This window comes from Ursus arctos, unplaced genomic scaffold (genome assembly GCF_023065955.2).
Source record: "Ursus arctos isolate Adak ecotype North America unplaced genomic scaffold, UrsArc2.0 scaffold_3, whole genome shotgun sequence".
In the NCBI taxonomy this organism is placed as follows: domain Eukaryota; kingdom Metazoa; phylum Chordata; class Mammalia; order Carnivora; family Ursidae; genus Ursus; species Ursus arctos.
The window spans coordinates 76,784,987-76,800,463 of record NW_026622985.1 but is presented as its reverse complement, the minus strand read 5'-3'; the positions used below and the strand labels follow the sequence as shown (position 1 = coordinate 76,800,463).

General features: G+C 36.0%; 1 long non-coding RNA gene across 1 annotated transcript in view; it reads right to left on the bottom strand.

Moving 5' to 3' along the window:
• LOC113263655 (uncharacterized) overlaps positions 1–15,477 on the bottom strand; it is a 292,192-nt gene that overhangs the window by 141,304 nt on the left and 135,411 nt on the right. The gene's annotated exons all lie outside the window — the stretch shown is intronic.

Sequence of the window (15,477 nt, the reverse complement as noted above, 5' to 3'; positions counted from 1 at the left end):
ACTAACCCGTATATCAGTAGTTTAAAAGTTTTATGAATCCATTCCAATTAGCTGAGGCTCAGTATCGATTTGAGGCAGTAGTACAAAGTGCTTAAAACGGATTGTGGACTACAACTGACTGGGTTCGTGTTTCAAGCCTAGCTGTGTGAGCTTGGGCATGACTCTGTATATTCAATTTCTTGAGATACTTAGTAACTACTCCTAGAGTTTTGGAGACCAAATAGTTATATGTAAACTTGCTTCGAAAATGCCTGTGCTGTTCTAAATGCTATACAAACACTTAAGTTTGAACTATTGAGGGAAATATTTGTTCATTAAAAAATTCTTGTTCACACTGTAGACACTTCAAATGCTCATGAGAATTAGGTTATTTAGAATAAACTAAATGTAGGGATGAATGTATCTCTAAAAGCCACTCCATACCTTTAAAATGTACTTCCAAAGGTCTCGTATTTGTTTCTAAAAGTCTTAAGGGGACGATAAAATTACAATGCAATAAAAAGCATTTCTTCTAGCCATTCTTATATTAGTTTGGGGTGACTAATCAATCATCCATGTTTCAATCAAAAAAGGCCTGATAATACTGCAGTAACAAATAGCTCCCTCTTGTTTCTTGTCCCCTAATGTCCTCTGTGAATCCGGGCAGCAATCACCTTCCACATGGGCTCTTAGTAATGTTGGCTGATGCAGAATCTGAACACAGAGCTCTTTGGTCAGGTAAAGAGAAAATAAAGGATCATACCTGCCTATGAGATCAGTTTCTCAGTGATACAGGTCCCTTCTGCTCTCCGCTCATTGTATTGACGTTATTCCGATGGCCCTGCCTCACTCAGGCAGGGTGGGTATGAGAGAAAGAAACGGCTTATTCAGTGGCCATTATATCTCTGCCTTAGTCTGTCCTCCAAATACCCCTTTCACATGGAATCCCTCCTCAAGGGAGATAGCCCCACGTTCTAACCCATCAGTGCATCCAATTCAAAGGCTTATCTCTGAATGGTATTCATTAGTGAATATATCAGGTCAAGGTGTGGCTTTGCTTGCTTTGGAGCTCTCCGAACTAAAAATACAAGTTAGCTCCCTTCCATATTCCAATATAATAATAATGCTTGTACAGAATAGCTGTGCAAATCACTACCCTTTAGGAGAAGGAGGAATGGGAGACAAACAGCGATAGAGTGTGTTTGATTTATTGATAAATTGATAATGTAATACTGTGAGAGACAGTAATGCTCACCAATCATTCCATTTGTTCCTTTACGTTTTTCATATATACAGGGATGTCTATCACATATCCATTCTGCAACCCCATTGGGATGGCACTGTAAGGGACCGCAAGTCGTGAGAGTAGAAAATGTTCCAGAATTAGTCTTTGACCATGATCTACAGAAGGAGTGACTATGATCCAGTGTTCTCTGTGGACTGTGTGTCTGTGTTTATCATCCTAGTCCATGTCTGAAGTGGTCATTGGGAGACTATGCCTTTTAGCGTCTGAGGGGATAGGTCAACTCATTTCCTTAATTTATGTTAAGATACTGAGAGTGATTTTGAGCCTTAGCCTTGGAATTTTTGCTCTAAGATGTGATACCTCCCCCAAAACTAATCTTGGTCTTTCCAATATAAGTTTTAGATTCACTACAACTTCTGCTTTCTTGCTCTCATATATATCTGTGAACTTAAATAAGGGTATTTTGAGGTTGTGTGCTTATCTGGACCCCAATCAGAATTTTGCCCTTTTATTCAGTAGAAACTATTTACTGGCTCCATATCCTTAGTTTGATTTTTTCCCCTTGAGACTATTAAATAGGTTTAAAGATTTTACTGTAATTTATTACTCAGAAGTTTATTCACCTTATTTTTTACCAGTGGGAGTCCAAAACAGTGGACTGTCTTAATCCTGAGAGACCCAGATTTTGAGCACTATACCTATTCCTATCCATTTTTGCTCAGAGATCAGTCAACTATTACCTGAACTCACTACTTTCTTGTAACATCTTATCAAGTACAACCATGTACAACCATTCAAAATTCTAATTTTTCAGCCTCTCTTTCCCTAAAGCCACAATTGTTGTTGTGGTGGTGGTGGTGGTGGTGTTTCATCTTGCTTTGTTTTTAGGTGTCTGATCTACTTCCTCAAACCTTGTAGGTGTGTATTTTGCCAAATATTTTACTATTGTAAAGATCACCATCTCTTTTAGGCTCTGACATCAGTTTCATGCTGACCCATATTTTACATTTTTGTTAAGAAAGTTCTCCAACTTTGGCTCCAATATCAGCATCTGTCAGAACAGGCTTGATTATTCTGAACGAACAACCCCCAAACTTAGTGGCTTATAACAAAAATTTATTTCCTTTTCACACAAAATTTGGTGTGCGTGCAAGCAACTCTACAGTAAAACTGTGCTCCTGAAGTCCGCTCAGGTTAGCAGAGGTCCCACCACCTGAGTTGTACCATGGGATTTTGTATGACTCGCTTCACTTCTGTTCATAGCTCATTGATGATTACTACTACTGACAGTGTTCCTCCTAATGTCAAGGGCTGAAAACGTAAAGGGACAAATGAAATAGTCGATGAGCATACTGCCTCTGGTAGTATTACTTTCTTGATTTCTCTATAAATTAGATTACATAACACAATGTTTGCCTATTCAGCAATATCCTTCATAAGTGATAGTATGTTTTTCGCATCTGCACGTAGAGTTGGTAGGTGAGAATGAGTGCCTTTCTCTGTGAAGAGACCACTTCAGCAATTGAACGTGTGACATTAGTTGCATAAGCAATATGCTTAATTGTCATTGAAATTATATTACGGTAATAAGTGTGGAATTTAGGGCTAGTCATGTTGTGCTCAGTAAAATTGAGAGAAGAAGTTGAGAGCAATTTCCATAAGAATTTAAATATTGTATATCTTAACATTATCCAGCCCGTAAACTTAAAATCTATTTTATGTATATGGATCTTAACAGAAAATGATCAAAGGATAGTTGACATGAACATGGAAGAAGCCCTATAAGAAAATCCATGAAGAAAATTCAGACAATTTCTGTTTTGAAAGTCAAAACCATTTAGGTTAAGTATGACTATAAATCAACAAGTGATGAGGTAATGAAGTGTTGACTTAGACTAAGGACAGACCACAAAAATGTAGTGTGCAAAAAAAATATATTAAAATACTTGAATTTGCTGCTTTTCCTTACTGACGATAAACAAATCCATATGCAATTTAAGTATGCATACATCATCAAATACTTGAATTTTTAAGACTTATGACATTGAAAATGCAATTAAGCTACCAATAAATTAATTAGATTTCTATTCTCTGTTTTGAAGGCCAGCATAGAAAACACAGTTTGCAACCAGCATGTGTGGCATGTATATCAAAAAGTCTACCTTGTAAGTGATTTAGCACTCAGAAAAATGAAAAATAGATTCATCAGCAATTTTACTCAGCAGTAAGACTTAACTACCTCACATAGGTCCATCTGAAGGGAAAAAAAAGGTTTTAATATTAAAATATTTTTAAAGATATGTCACCTGGTCCATTAAAATGACACTAGTTTGATAATGCACTTCTCTATTTGCAGCTAACTGCATAAAATCTTTTTTCTTAATGGCACAGATTTTACACTCATTACCAGTAAATATACAGATTTTTAAAAATGAAACGTTAAAAAAAGTGCGGTTTTAAATATTTGCTACTTGATATTTTCCTAGCAACAGGAACACTGGAAACAATCATTATCATCTCTGATAAAGGGAATTATACTTTTCAAAAGTAAAAATTAAAGCAAATCTGCAAAATGAATTGAGCATAATCCCTTGGTGCATGTACTGTAATTGCTGCTTTTAATGAAATTGAACATTATTTCGGTCATTAGAGTAGAAGTTTGGAACTGTGCTAGGATTCTTTATAGGAAGAATAAGTAATTTTACATCTAAATACACCATAGGAAAAATAAGAAGAAAAATACACTTAGAGTTTACTTGCAAAGTAAATCTATGTTTTAGAAAATGTATCATGAAAACACAAGGTAAAATTCTTCGGCTGTAGTTAACTTGCGAAGCAGAATAGCAAATGGACATACCACCTGGGGCTCATTACTAGCTTTGCTTTGGGCTCTGAGATGCAGTTCCAAGAGCAGAGTTTTCCATTAAATTCAGAGTCAGACAATTCAATCTTAGGAGGCTTGGGGCAAAGGAGGGAGCAGGTGCCTAGGGGACGAGAGGGAATACAGAGTTCTGATCCGCATTCTATTCCCCTCTAGATACTTAATGCTGGACCAGGAAATTTGCCAACTTGTGATTCTACTGGGCAGGAACTTCAGCCAGTTCTTCTTGGGATTCCATGTCTAATTAGTGCCAGGGCTCATTAAAGGTTCATTACTAGTCCCAGTCTCCAGATTCTTTATGTTCCTATTCAGCACCATTGAAATAGTGCCCTAGATTTGAAGGATACTGAGCTACTTTTCTACATGTTTGCATCATTAGCCTGAGTTTCCTCAAAGGCAGAGCCACAAAGACCTGCAAAGCAACTAATGTGATCCCAGGAAGTTGGAGGTGAGGAGAGTTTAATAAGAAAACAAAGACAACAAATCAAAAGATGCGTTATTTCATTACTGATCAGGCTGGGATGCCATTATTTGATCTTGCAGGACATTCTGAGAGAAGGTTTATGAAATGTGCGTCAGAACTTGCAGCCCAGAGGGGAATAGGAGAGATTATTTTTTACCTTAGTTTCTGTCCCTACTGACCAAGGGTAGCCCATGGACACTGACACCCCTCCCCCAGCTAGCTATCCATGAGTGTCCCTAAAATCCCTCCAAGAGTTCTAAGCTGGGTCCTCAAAAAAGCCTTGGAGTGGGAAGCTAGAGGAAGTTCTTGCTCAAGGTGAAACACTGTCAAATTTCACCCGTGTGAGGCTGAGGGACCTCTTCAAGGAACCGTGCACCCCAGTGACTAAGTAAGAAGCACAGCCAAGAGAATTTGGAGTGATGTAGAAGTTTTCACACACTGGTTTAAACTAAAAACTAGACCAGAATTAAAGTACAAGGAATAGAAATGGGAGGGAAAGAGGTAAAGAGAGGTTATAGGATGGTTTCCTAAATACGACTGAGCCACTTTGTCACCAACTCTTAAGTGTTTCCCCTGCCACACGTGTTAGACAATGCCTCAAAAGGCTGGCTTTGGGAGAGCATTTACATACCACTGTTAAATATTCAATATATTCAAAGATAATATCTTAAAATGATGTCCTTCCAATAAAGTTGAAGAGTTACAAAGAAAAAATTATCATTACTAAACAACATTATTAAGGAATGAAGCATTCTAGATAACTTAGTGTTCTAGCTAATTGAAAACTAAAACGCATGTGCTATGAAACCCCCGGAGGGTGCGCAGTTTCCCTCCTGCTGTCCTAGGAAGAGCACTGAAATTGAACTTAGAAGCTGTAGGTCTGAACTTCAGGCCTTCTACCTTCTTAATGTATATATTTGGATAAGTGTCTTAACATCTTTGCGTCTGAATGTCCTTATATGTAAAACTGAGCTAATAAAACTTGCTCAGCAATAAAACTTGCTTCCAAATGTTACTGGTTGAATATACAAATAGGATGGTGTGCTACAAAGATACTGTCTACCTGGGCTATTTACCTTGGTCATTATGACTACCCATGGTTCAGTGATTTCAGAGACCATCTCAGATGGTCCTTAGTTTAAGACTAAGGAACCAATGCCAGCCCTTCTTGATCCCTGCCACCTTGGAAGAGCCTGTCAGCAACTTCAGCAGTCCACCCATACTCATGAAATTTTGTATCTATGGTGTTCATTCCCAAGCTATACTCGTAACAACTTCGTCCTTTGATTCTGTAATTGTGCCCCTCAACATAGATTGTATTTAACATATACTTTCAGATGGTTACATGTATTCGTATTCTTCTTTCCTGATGTAGAATCTACCACTGTTGGAATTTTGTTCCAGCTCTTAAAAAAAAAAAGTCATCATTTTTACTCTGGTGCCCTTTTTAGACTTTGGCTGACAATAATCCTCTTAACACACTACATCTATAAAAATCAGATTTTTGAGCCCATATCTGACCTGACATTGGTTATAATTTAATTCCTTTCTTTCAGTTCTTGAAATATTAACTTAAGGGCACAGTATTTAGATTTAAAAACAAACAAACAGACAACAACAACAACAAAACCTCACTGCAGAAACATCAACATGTTAAGCACATTTCAGCTAACCATAGCCAGAGCATATCACACTTTGCTCTACCCTGTGCTGGATATCTTTCCATAGAGCCAACCTAGCAACTTCTGGAAGGATTCCTTTGAGAAGTTAAATTACTAATGATTTCATTATAATAAAAGAAACTGCTTCTGAAAATTTGTTTTAGGTAGTTAAAACTGTATATTTGATCTATAAATTATTTAGTTTCAGAAATATGGAACTTTTGCAATTAAGCATTTATAATCTGTAACTGGTCTATCAGTTACAACATACTTTCAAAGAGACTTCATTAAAAAATGTGCAGTTAAAGTTGTTTCTAATGACTTTTTTTTCAAACAGAATTAAGCCAGAGGGAAAAACAGTCTTTCCCCAAAATTTCACAAAGGCAGAAAAACAAAATCTTCAGAACTTCTGAGAAATGTACTTTAGAATCAAATTTTAATTTGATATATTAAGAAGCTAGAGATGATTATAAAAGACAAAGGGTCACCTAGTATGGAAATTGAATTTATTAAGTAGCTTGAGTCAGAAGTATAAACTGAAAGTTGACTTTGTATTAGAAGTAAAAACTAATAGGCTGAGATAGAAAGCAGAAACTTCCCAAAGTTTTTAAGTTAAGCAATTGCTCTAGTTATATTCACATACACTGCATATCCATCAGACTACAACACTTGCTATTATGCTAACATAATAGGCCGTGCAGCCATCCTGAGTCTATGCACTGAGAAGGTGATCTCTGCTTTCTTATCCCTACCTTCTTCCTCACACCTCCTCAAGAGGCGATAATGCTAATGTAATTATAGAACATTCATTGAGCTGTGTTTACAAATGAAGCCATGCTTTATTTAAAAGTAAAGTGCATATGCCCTGGGCCCCTCTATTCTTTGGCCAACATATAGCCACCGCAGATGGCAAGACATGCCACCAGGAGGCCCTATCATCATACTTAGCTCTATTTCTTCCCTACCACACATATAAATAGTCACAGGGGAGTAAGACTCACCATATGGATATGATCTCACAGGCAGAAAGATGCAGATGCACGTCCTTCCAAGGTTTAGCAGAAACATGTGTTATGGGGTATTTAGCACTAATCCCCAAACAAAACATTCTCATTTTTATGCCATTATGCTATTGCTACTTGGGTTTGTAACAGGGTTGTTTACCCTGTCTCATACTTTTCCTCTCGAAAAGTCTCAAACTTCTGAAAAAGTTCCAAGAATGTTATCCATTTGTGTACCTTCCACTTGTGTTCACCGATTGTTAATATTTTGTCTCATTTGCTTTTGCTAGTTTCTGTTTGTCTCTAGATGGGTGGACGGATGAAAGATAGACACACACACTCTCCCTCTCCCTCTCTCTCTCTCTCTCTCTCTCTCTCTCTCCCCTGAATCATTGCAGGGTTGGTCGCTAATATCGTTAATACCTTACCCTAAATGCTTCAGCATATATCTCATGAGGTAAAGACTACTGCAGTGCATGGGAATAGCAAAAGATGAATGAAATAGATTTTTAAAACTGAAAGCGAATATCTGAAGCGCTCATTAAATCCAACTCGTTAATTTTGCAGATTAAAAAACCAAGGCACTGAAAGGTGATTCGGTTTGCTTCGAGTTGCACAGTTTGTGCCAGAGTTGGATCTTTCGATTCCTGAATCAGTGCTCCGATAACTTCACCTACTTACAACTAAGTAAAATTGAAAAATAGTACCAAGGAACTCCTTGGATATCAACAAGCTGAACCATGCCACTGATAAACACATTGCGACATCCTCTACCTTCTTAGTGATAAACTCTTAGGCAACTGGCTGGCCAGATCATAGCAAAGAAAGTACGATTTCTTGCAATTAGAACGTGACTCTAGAACTTAGATATATTAAAAGTATTCCAAACATGAAATCACATTGCCTCTACTATTCTTTCCACGGATGGCTTTGCTTTAGAAGCTTAGAAGGTGTGTATTACTATTAAAGTTCTTCAGATAGCACTAAACAGCTTCATTCTAAACAGAAGTTTAAAAAGCAGAAAAGTTCTAAAAAAGCAGAGATTCACTCTTAGTCTGTGTTTTCATATTTTACACATGTTGAATATTATCCTAAGAAGTTTATGGTGTTGGAGAAAGAGGTGTTGAGCATTTTAATACTTAATATAATAAAAATGAAAAGTACTTTTGGTTTTTACTCACTCACTTTAACAAGGATAACATAGAGACCTCTCTAGAGGCCCAAGAAGAGAGAACTTTACAACTGATCAACTAAACTAGATCCCCCAAATCCAGCAATTATATGGTATTTAGATAATACAGTCTTCAGAAATTACTTGTCATCCAAGTACAGAGAGTCCCCAACTTATAATGGTTTGACTTAGAATTTTGCAACTTTATGACGGTGCAAAAGCAATACAAATTCAGTAGAAACTGTACTTTGAATTTTTATATTTTCCTGGGCTAGCAATATGTGGTTTGTGGTACAGTAATCTCCCCTGATGCTGGACAGTGGCAGTGATGCTGGACATAGCTTCCGGTCAGTCTTGCTGTCATGAAAGTAAACAAACGCTACACTTACAACCATTCTTTACTCATTCAACCATTCTGTTTCTTACTTTCAATACAGCATTCATTAAACTTTGGGAGATATTCAGTACTTTATTATAAAACAGACTTTGTGTTAGGTGATCCTCCCAGCTGTAGTCTAACGTAAGCGTTCTGCGCATGTTTGAGGTAGGCTAGGTGAAGCTCTGATGTTTGGTAGGTCAGGTGTAGTAAGTGCATTGTTAACTTCTGAGATTTTCAACTTATGATGGGTTTATAGGGACATAAGCCCCAACACGAGTCAAGGAGATCTGAAATATTAGGTATGCTTGATTTTCTATGCATGAGCACAAAATAAATATAGGCTTTCAAAGAGGTATTTTTGGTTTTTTGGGTTTTTTTAAATTATTCTTAGATGCCTAAGGAAGGATTACCCCAGCCATGATCCCCCTCACACTATGGAAGGCACTCCATATGGAAAGAGGACGTGACCAAGGATACCAGCTCCTCCTTCCTGGAATGAAGAGTTACAACAACACTGAAGGGACTTTGCTGCACATCCATAGGAGGACCCAGATGACAAGTAAGTGGGTGATGGTATAAATATCTGCATTCAACTCTAGGCATGAATCTGCATGCAGAGCAAAAGGTCCTGGTTGGAAAAGCACTAGTGGGAAAAAAGGGAACATATATTTCTCTTGACAAAAGCCTGTCAAGATTACATATATTTTTTAAAATATCTTTGCAGAGTAGAGAATGAAAAAATAATTTATCTGATTTAATTTTTTTTTATAGAGAATGATGGTTACTTAGTTTCTGGGGTTCATTACTCATCTAGTTACCACTGCCAAGGAGTCCTGGTCCCCCCACTTTCTCCTTGAGACACACCCTAACTCTTTCTGGGTATGTTAACTTCCAGTTCTATTAACCTTCTAATATTTAACAGCCACACCTATTCTACGTCTGTAAAAGGTATTTCTGAAAGCTCTGCTTGTGATTAAATTTGTGGATTCACAATTAAAAAAATGAAGGAGATTCAATCTCTGTTCTGAGATTTTTTCCTCTATAGATACTTTTTGGCCTCTAAATAAAGACAAATAACTTACTAATGTTCAGAATATTAACATTCAGAATGGAGGAAGATATTTGACTCCAAATGTGCCCCTAGATAAAAAATATTTTTACAGTACTCAGCCTCACCCAGTAAAAGAATTGTTCTGATTTACTGAACTCGGTCTGTAAATTAAAAGTAAAGATAATAGCAACAGCAGTAATTTTCTTCTGCCTTCTCTTCCTTCCTCCCCTCCTTCCTTCCTTCTTTCCTTGCCTTTCCTTTCTTACAACAAACGGCATCCACCATTCCAGAGTTAGTGGAATGAGATTATAGCAATAAAAAAGAGACACAGCACGTTTGCACTCATGAAACTTACATCCTACTGTGGGATACAGATAATAAGCAAGTAAACAGATATAGATATAAGTGATGTAATTATGGGCTGTGAAAACTTTTACAAAAGAAATAAAGAAGATAAAATGAGGCGATAGAGAGTAAGTGATAGAGCCTTGGTTAGGGTGATCAGGTAAGGCTTCTTTGAACTAATGATACTCATTCATTTTGGAAAGCTAGAAACAGCATTCACAGCAGAAGGAGCAAAGAAGATCCTGGGATAGGAAAGGCCATGTGTATTCCACAAAGAGCAGGCAGCCATAGTGTCTGGAGCATAGTAAACAAGAGAAAGAAATTTAGAGAAAGCTGAGTGTGGAGAGATCATGCAGTTTGGGAAGCCATGAACAATATTTATGGTTCTGTTCTTGGTGCAGGGAGAAGCCCTTAAAATATTTTTTTTTAATATTTATTTGGTGGGGGGAGGGGCAGAAGGAGAGAAATCTCCAGCCCAACTCCATGACTCCACACTGGGCTGGATCTCTCAATCCTGAGATCTTGATCTTAGCTGAAATCAAGAGCTGATCTCTTAACCTACTGGGCCACCCAGGCACCCCACCCTGAAAGAATTAATTAGAGAAGTTACATGGCATACATTATGTTTTATAAATTTCACTCTCACTGCTGTGTGGAGAATGGAAACTAAAGTAAGAAGAAGAAAGATGAGTGAGGAAACTATTGGAATAACCAGAGAACAATGTGGTCTTAGGAAAAAAAGATAAGAGATGAGTGCTCCTAGCTCAAGAAAGAAATGGGGAGAGAAGGATTGCTAAGAATCTGCTTTTCCTCTCATGGACAAGAGTAAGGTCCTATGCCACTAATAATGTTTAACAAACAGCTCTCTGGAAAAAACAGTATATATATATACACGGACACGGGTACACATGTGTATAAACATTCACTATAAAGTTTTCCTGAAAGTTGGTTAAAGTGTATATGCAGCCAAGTTTAGAACATTTTTAATAGACATATAACATTATGACAGCCTCAATTTATTTCTTTGGTGAGTCATCTCAAATTAGTCATATTTCATCTAGTGATAATTATAAATTTGGAAAATTGCTTATATTTTTGTGATTAACTATAGTAAGTTGTATGTTGGAAATAGAAAAAACCATTAAATATGAACACCTGTTTTTCATAAACTTAAAACATTGCATTTCATACTTGAACAAATAAAATAAAAATAAACACATAGAATGTCAATGTTTGTGTAGACAAAATGTAAGTATCTGCATCTGCTTATCTCTGTTGATACAAAAATTTTAAATTACAACGAGGTAAGTTTTTTAGTTTTTATTTTTAAATGACAATTATTTTGGGGAGCAAAAAATATTTTTATGGTGGATCTTTCTTACTGTACAGTAAAAACGTCCACATGCCTTGACTAGTTAATATTAGCAGAATATGTGGTATAGAGGTGCTAGCAAAAATAGTTTCTTTATATGACAAAAAAAAATTCCCCTAAAAAAATGAGTGGGTTTAAATACCATTTAAATTTGAATGACTACACATTTATGTTTATAGCAGCCTATATCAAACATGGAAAACAAAATAAATAATAAAAGCCAACTGTCTTGAAATTACTACAAAATTGCAATGTCAGTGGTCAAATAGAATTAAATGCAGACTATCTCAGGAAATTCACTGACTATAAAAATACTGATACTACTACTGTTTGTTTGCATTTAACTCTTCATGTTTTAATAGTTCTAAGTAAGAGAAATTGTAGCTAATATCCATCAAACCCATGTTTGGGAGATAATCTAGCATAAATTAAAGTGTCCTTAAATTTTAGGATGAAGAAATTGGTGATTACATTTATTTTTTAAGAAACACTGATGTCCATTGACAGATGAATGGATAAAGAAGATGTGATATATCTGCATAGTTATCACATAGTATCATTTTCATCATATATATTATATTACTCAGTCATCAAAAAGGATGAACTCTTAACCATTCACAATGACATGGATGGAACTGGAGGTATTATGCTAAGTGAAATAAGTCGATCAGAGAAAGACAATTATCATATGGTTTCACTCATATGTGGAATTTAAGAAACAAAACAGAGGATCATAGCGGAAGGGAGGGAAAAATAAAATAAGATGAAATCAGCGAGAGAGACAAACCATAAGAGACTCTTAACTATAGGAAACAAACTGAGGGTTGCTGGGGGGAAGATGGCTGGGGGCATGGCGTAACTGGGTGATGGGCACTAAGGAGGGCACGATATAATGAGCACTGGGTGTTATATGCAACAGATGAATAACTGAACTCTACATCTGGAACTAATGATACACTATATGTTAACTAACTGACTTTAAATAAATTAACAAAACAAAACAAAACAAACACTGATGTATGACAGAAATCATTCTTTTAGGAAAATATTGATGAAGTGCCGATAATAAACATAAAGAAGTCTATCTGTAAATATAAAAGTTGCCATTTTTATTTAAATCCCTGGGAATGTCTATGTATTATAACTATATTTATTTAAAGGCATTGTTTATCTAATTTCATTATTATTAAGTTTATAAAGTTGTATCTAACGTTGTTGGTTACTGAGGTAGTTTAGGCTCTTAGTGAAGACCCTCAGGAGTAATTGTCCAGACCACAAAACCATCCCGCCATCCAGTATAACAATAAACTTGACTAGAATATCAATGATGCAAAAAATCAGTGTTGAGATCTGCTAGGAAAACCAGTTTAGCAACTTTCCCCATAATGGGAATCTCCAGATAGCACTACCTCTCTAAGGAGCAAATATTTGCTGTGCCTTATTGATATTTAAAAGCGTTGGATCCTCTGATTCTATTTTGTTTTCTGGAGTACATATAAATTAGGTAAATCCACGCTAAAATGACACATGGCCGGCCAGTCATGGATAAAAATAACAAAATTAGAGTCACAACACTTTGTAACAACTTAAAAATCACCTTCCAGGGCAGCAGTGATTTTCCTCGCTTGTATTTTCAAGACCTCCGTCCACTCCTGTTTTCAGCTATTTTCCTTAGGACTTCATTATGTTCCTTGGGAAACTATTTCACACTCTATTAGTTACAGTCAATTTCATCGCATTACTTGAAGTATAAACACCCACAGTTCTTTGCACCTCTTGTGAGCACATTTCTTCCTTCTTGGTATTTAATAACCTGTGGCCTGGCACTTGAATTAGGGGATAATTTTACTCCTTCTGGCAATATGGTTTTAAGCAGGGAATACTATTTGTCAATTTCAAATTGCATTTTATGTGAAGATAAGTTGCATATCTATTTTGTATCAGAAAAATTATCCAAAACTTGGATATAAGGCAAGTAAGTTAAAACACATCCTTTCAATATTACTGAAAGGCAAAAGCCACCCAAGGATTGTCTAGGAGAATGTGCTGAGTTCATTGCATTATTATTAATTAAAGATCCCAGATTTAGTGAAGTTACTTGTTAATTTGTAATTTTCTATCCAATGAGGATGAAAATAATTTCTATCTGTTAGAAAATGTAACTCCAAAGATTTATGACTTATTAGACATTAGAGAGTATTTTCCCAACTCAGTAATTTTATCCTAAATTTTCTTTGATAGATTGCCTACAAATACCCTAATTTCTTTTTTTTCAAATACCCTAACTTTCAAAGTGCTCTTTGAATCAGTCATAGCATCTTACCAGTCCCTTCACTAATTAATGAGTTAAATAAAAACTTTGACGTGTTTATTTTATAGTTACCTGAGAGTCATGATTTTGCTTTTTTCCCTTAAGTTATTCTTTTATCAATGCAATGATTAAAATCCCTTCAAATAATATGAGTAATAAGTTAAAGACACAGAACCTATCCAGGTTCTTGCTAAAAAATTCAAACACTGGACTAAGGCTATATTATTACTATTGCAGTGGGAAGAGCCTAGTTGAAATTGTCTATAATATACATCTTATTCTCCTTTAGTCATTTTCTTCATGGGCTTTACAGTTGGCAATATGTCAGATGAATGAATAAAAAATTATTTCAGGAACGTGCTATAACTTCATTAAATGCATTTATATTCCTAAGACCTCATCAAATGTTATTTCCATAATAATGTATGTATATTTTATCTCTATGTGTATCACATAGCAATACTGACTTTTTATTTAATAAAACCTCCAAATGCAGTATTCAAAAATTTGCTAACTCCATGGCCTTGAATAGATATTTGTAAGTATACATATTGAGACAGTTTTCATTTTTTAATCAAGAATAGTATGCCCCCTACTTCTATAAAAAATGTGTTTCTAATATGGCACCAAAACATAGATTATATACTAGGTTGATTGAGTGCCATTATACCTGTCTGTTCAAAAATATCACTTTTTGTGGTAAACAACATAGAAAATGAAGATAAATATAAAGTATGAATCAGCAGGTGGAATGAGTTGAGGGTGAAATTTAAATCAACAAAAAGTGGGATATCATATTGTTAATAATTACTTCTGATACTTGCCACAAATACAGCAAATAGAAAATTGCACTCGGCCTTAGAAGCAAATGTAAAGTATTAAAAAAATTGAAAAAGCATCATTTACCCTGAACTCATCAAAGTAAAATTAGAAATCTCTACTGAGGGGCACCTGGGTGGCACAGCGGTTAAGCGTCTGCCTCCCGCTCAGAGCGTGATCCCGGTGTTATGGGATCGAGCCCCACATCAGGCTCCTCCGCTATGAGCCTGCTTCTTCCTCTCCCACTCCCCCTGCTTGTGTTCCCTCTCTCGCTGGCTATCTCTCTCTCTCTCTGTCAAATAAATAAATAAAATCTTTAAAAAAAAAAAATCTCTACCGATATTAGGAATGCATACCAGTATATCTTATTTTGCCTAGAAATAGTTGCTTCAGGTATTCAAACTTTATCCATATATTCATTGATGACTTCAATATTGGCTTTTGGCTCCTTCAATAAACTGTGTGCGTTTGGACTGTTTACTTGAGAGGGAAAAGTTAAAGAAAGAACATTTATTTTATTTTTTGCCTGGGTGCTACTTCAGAGAAATCATTTCCAGATGCCTGGAGATAGAAAATATCTTAATTCCATTTCAGGGAGAGATGGATCCAAAGTAAATAAAAGCCATTTCCTTCAGCCACTTTCCCAATACCTACTGGTCGACCAAGCCCACAAGAATGAGTCTCATAATTAATAAAGCTTTTAGAAATAAGACTCTCAACTCAAGTTTATTGGATTCCTGGGACTAAAAAATCTAGCAAGCTGGTTAATTGCATTTAGGACCTCAATTATCTTCTGTA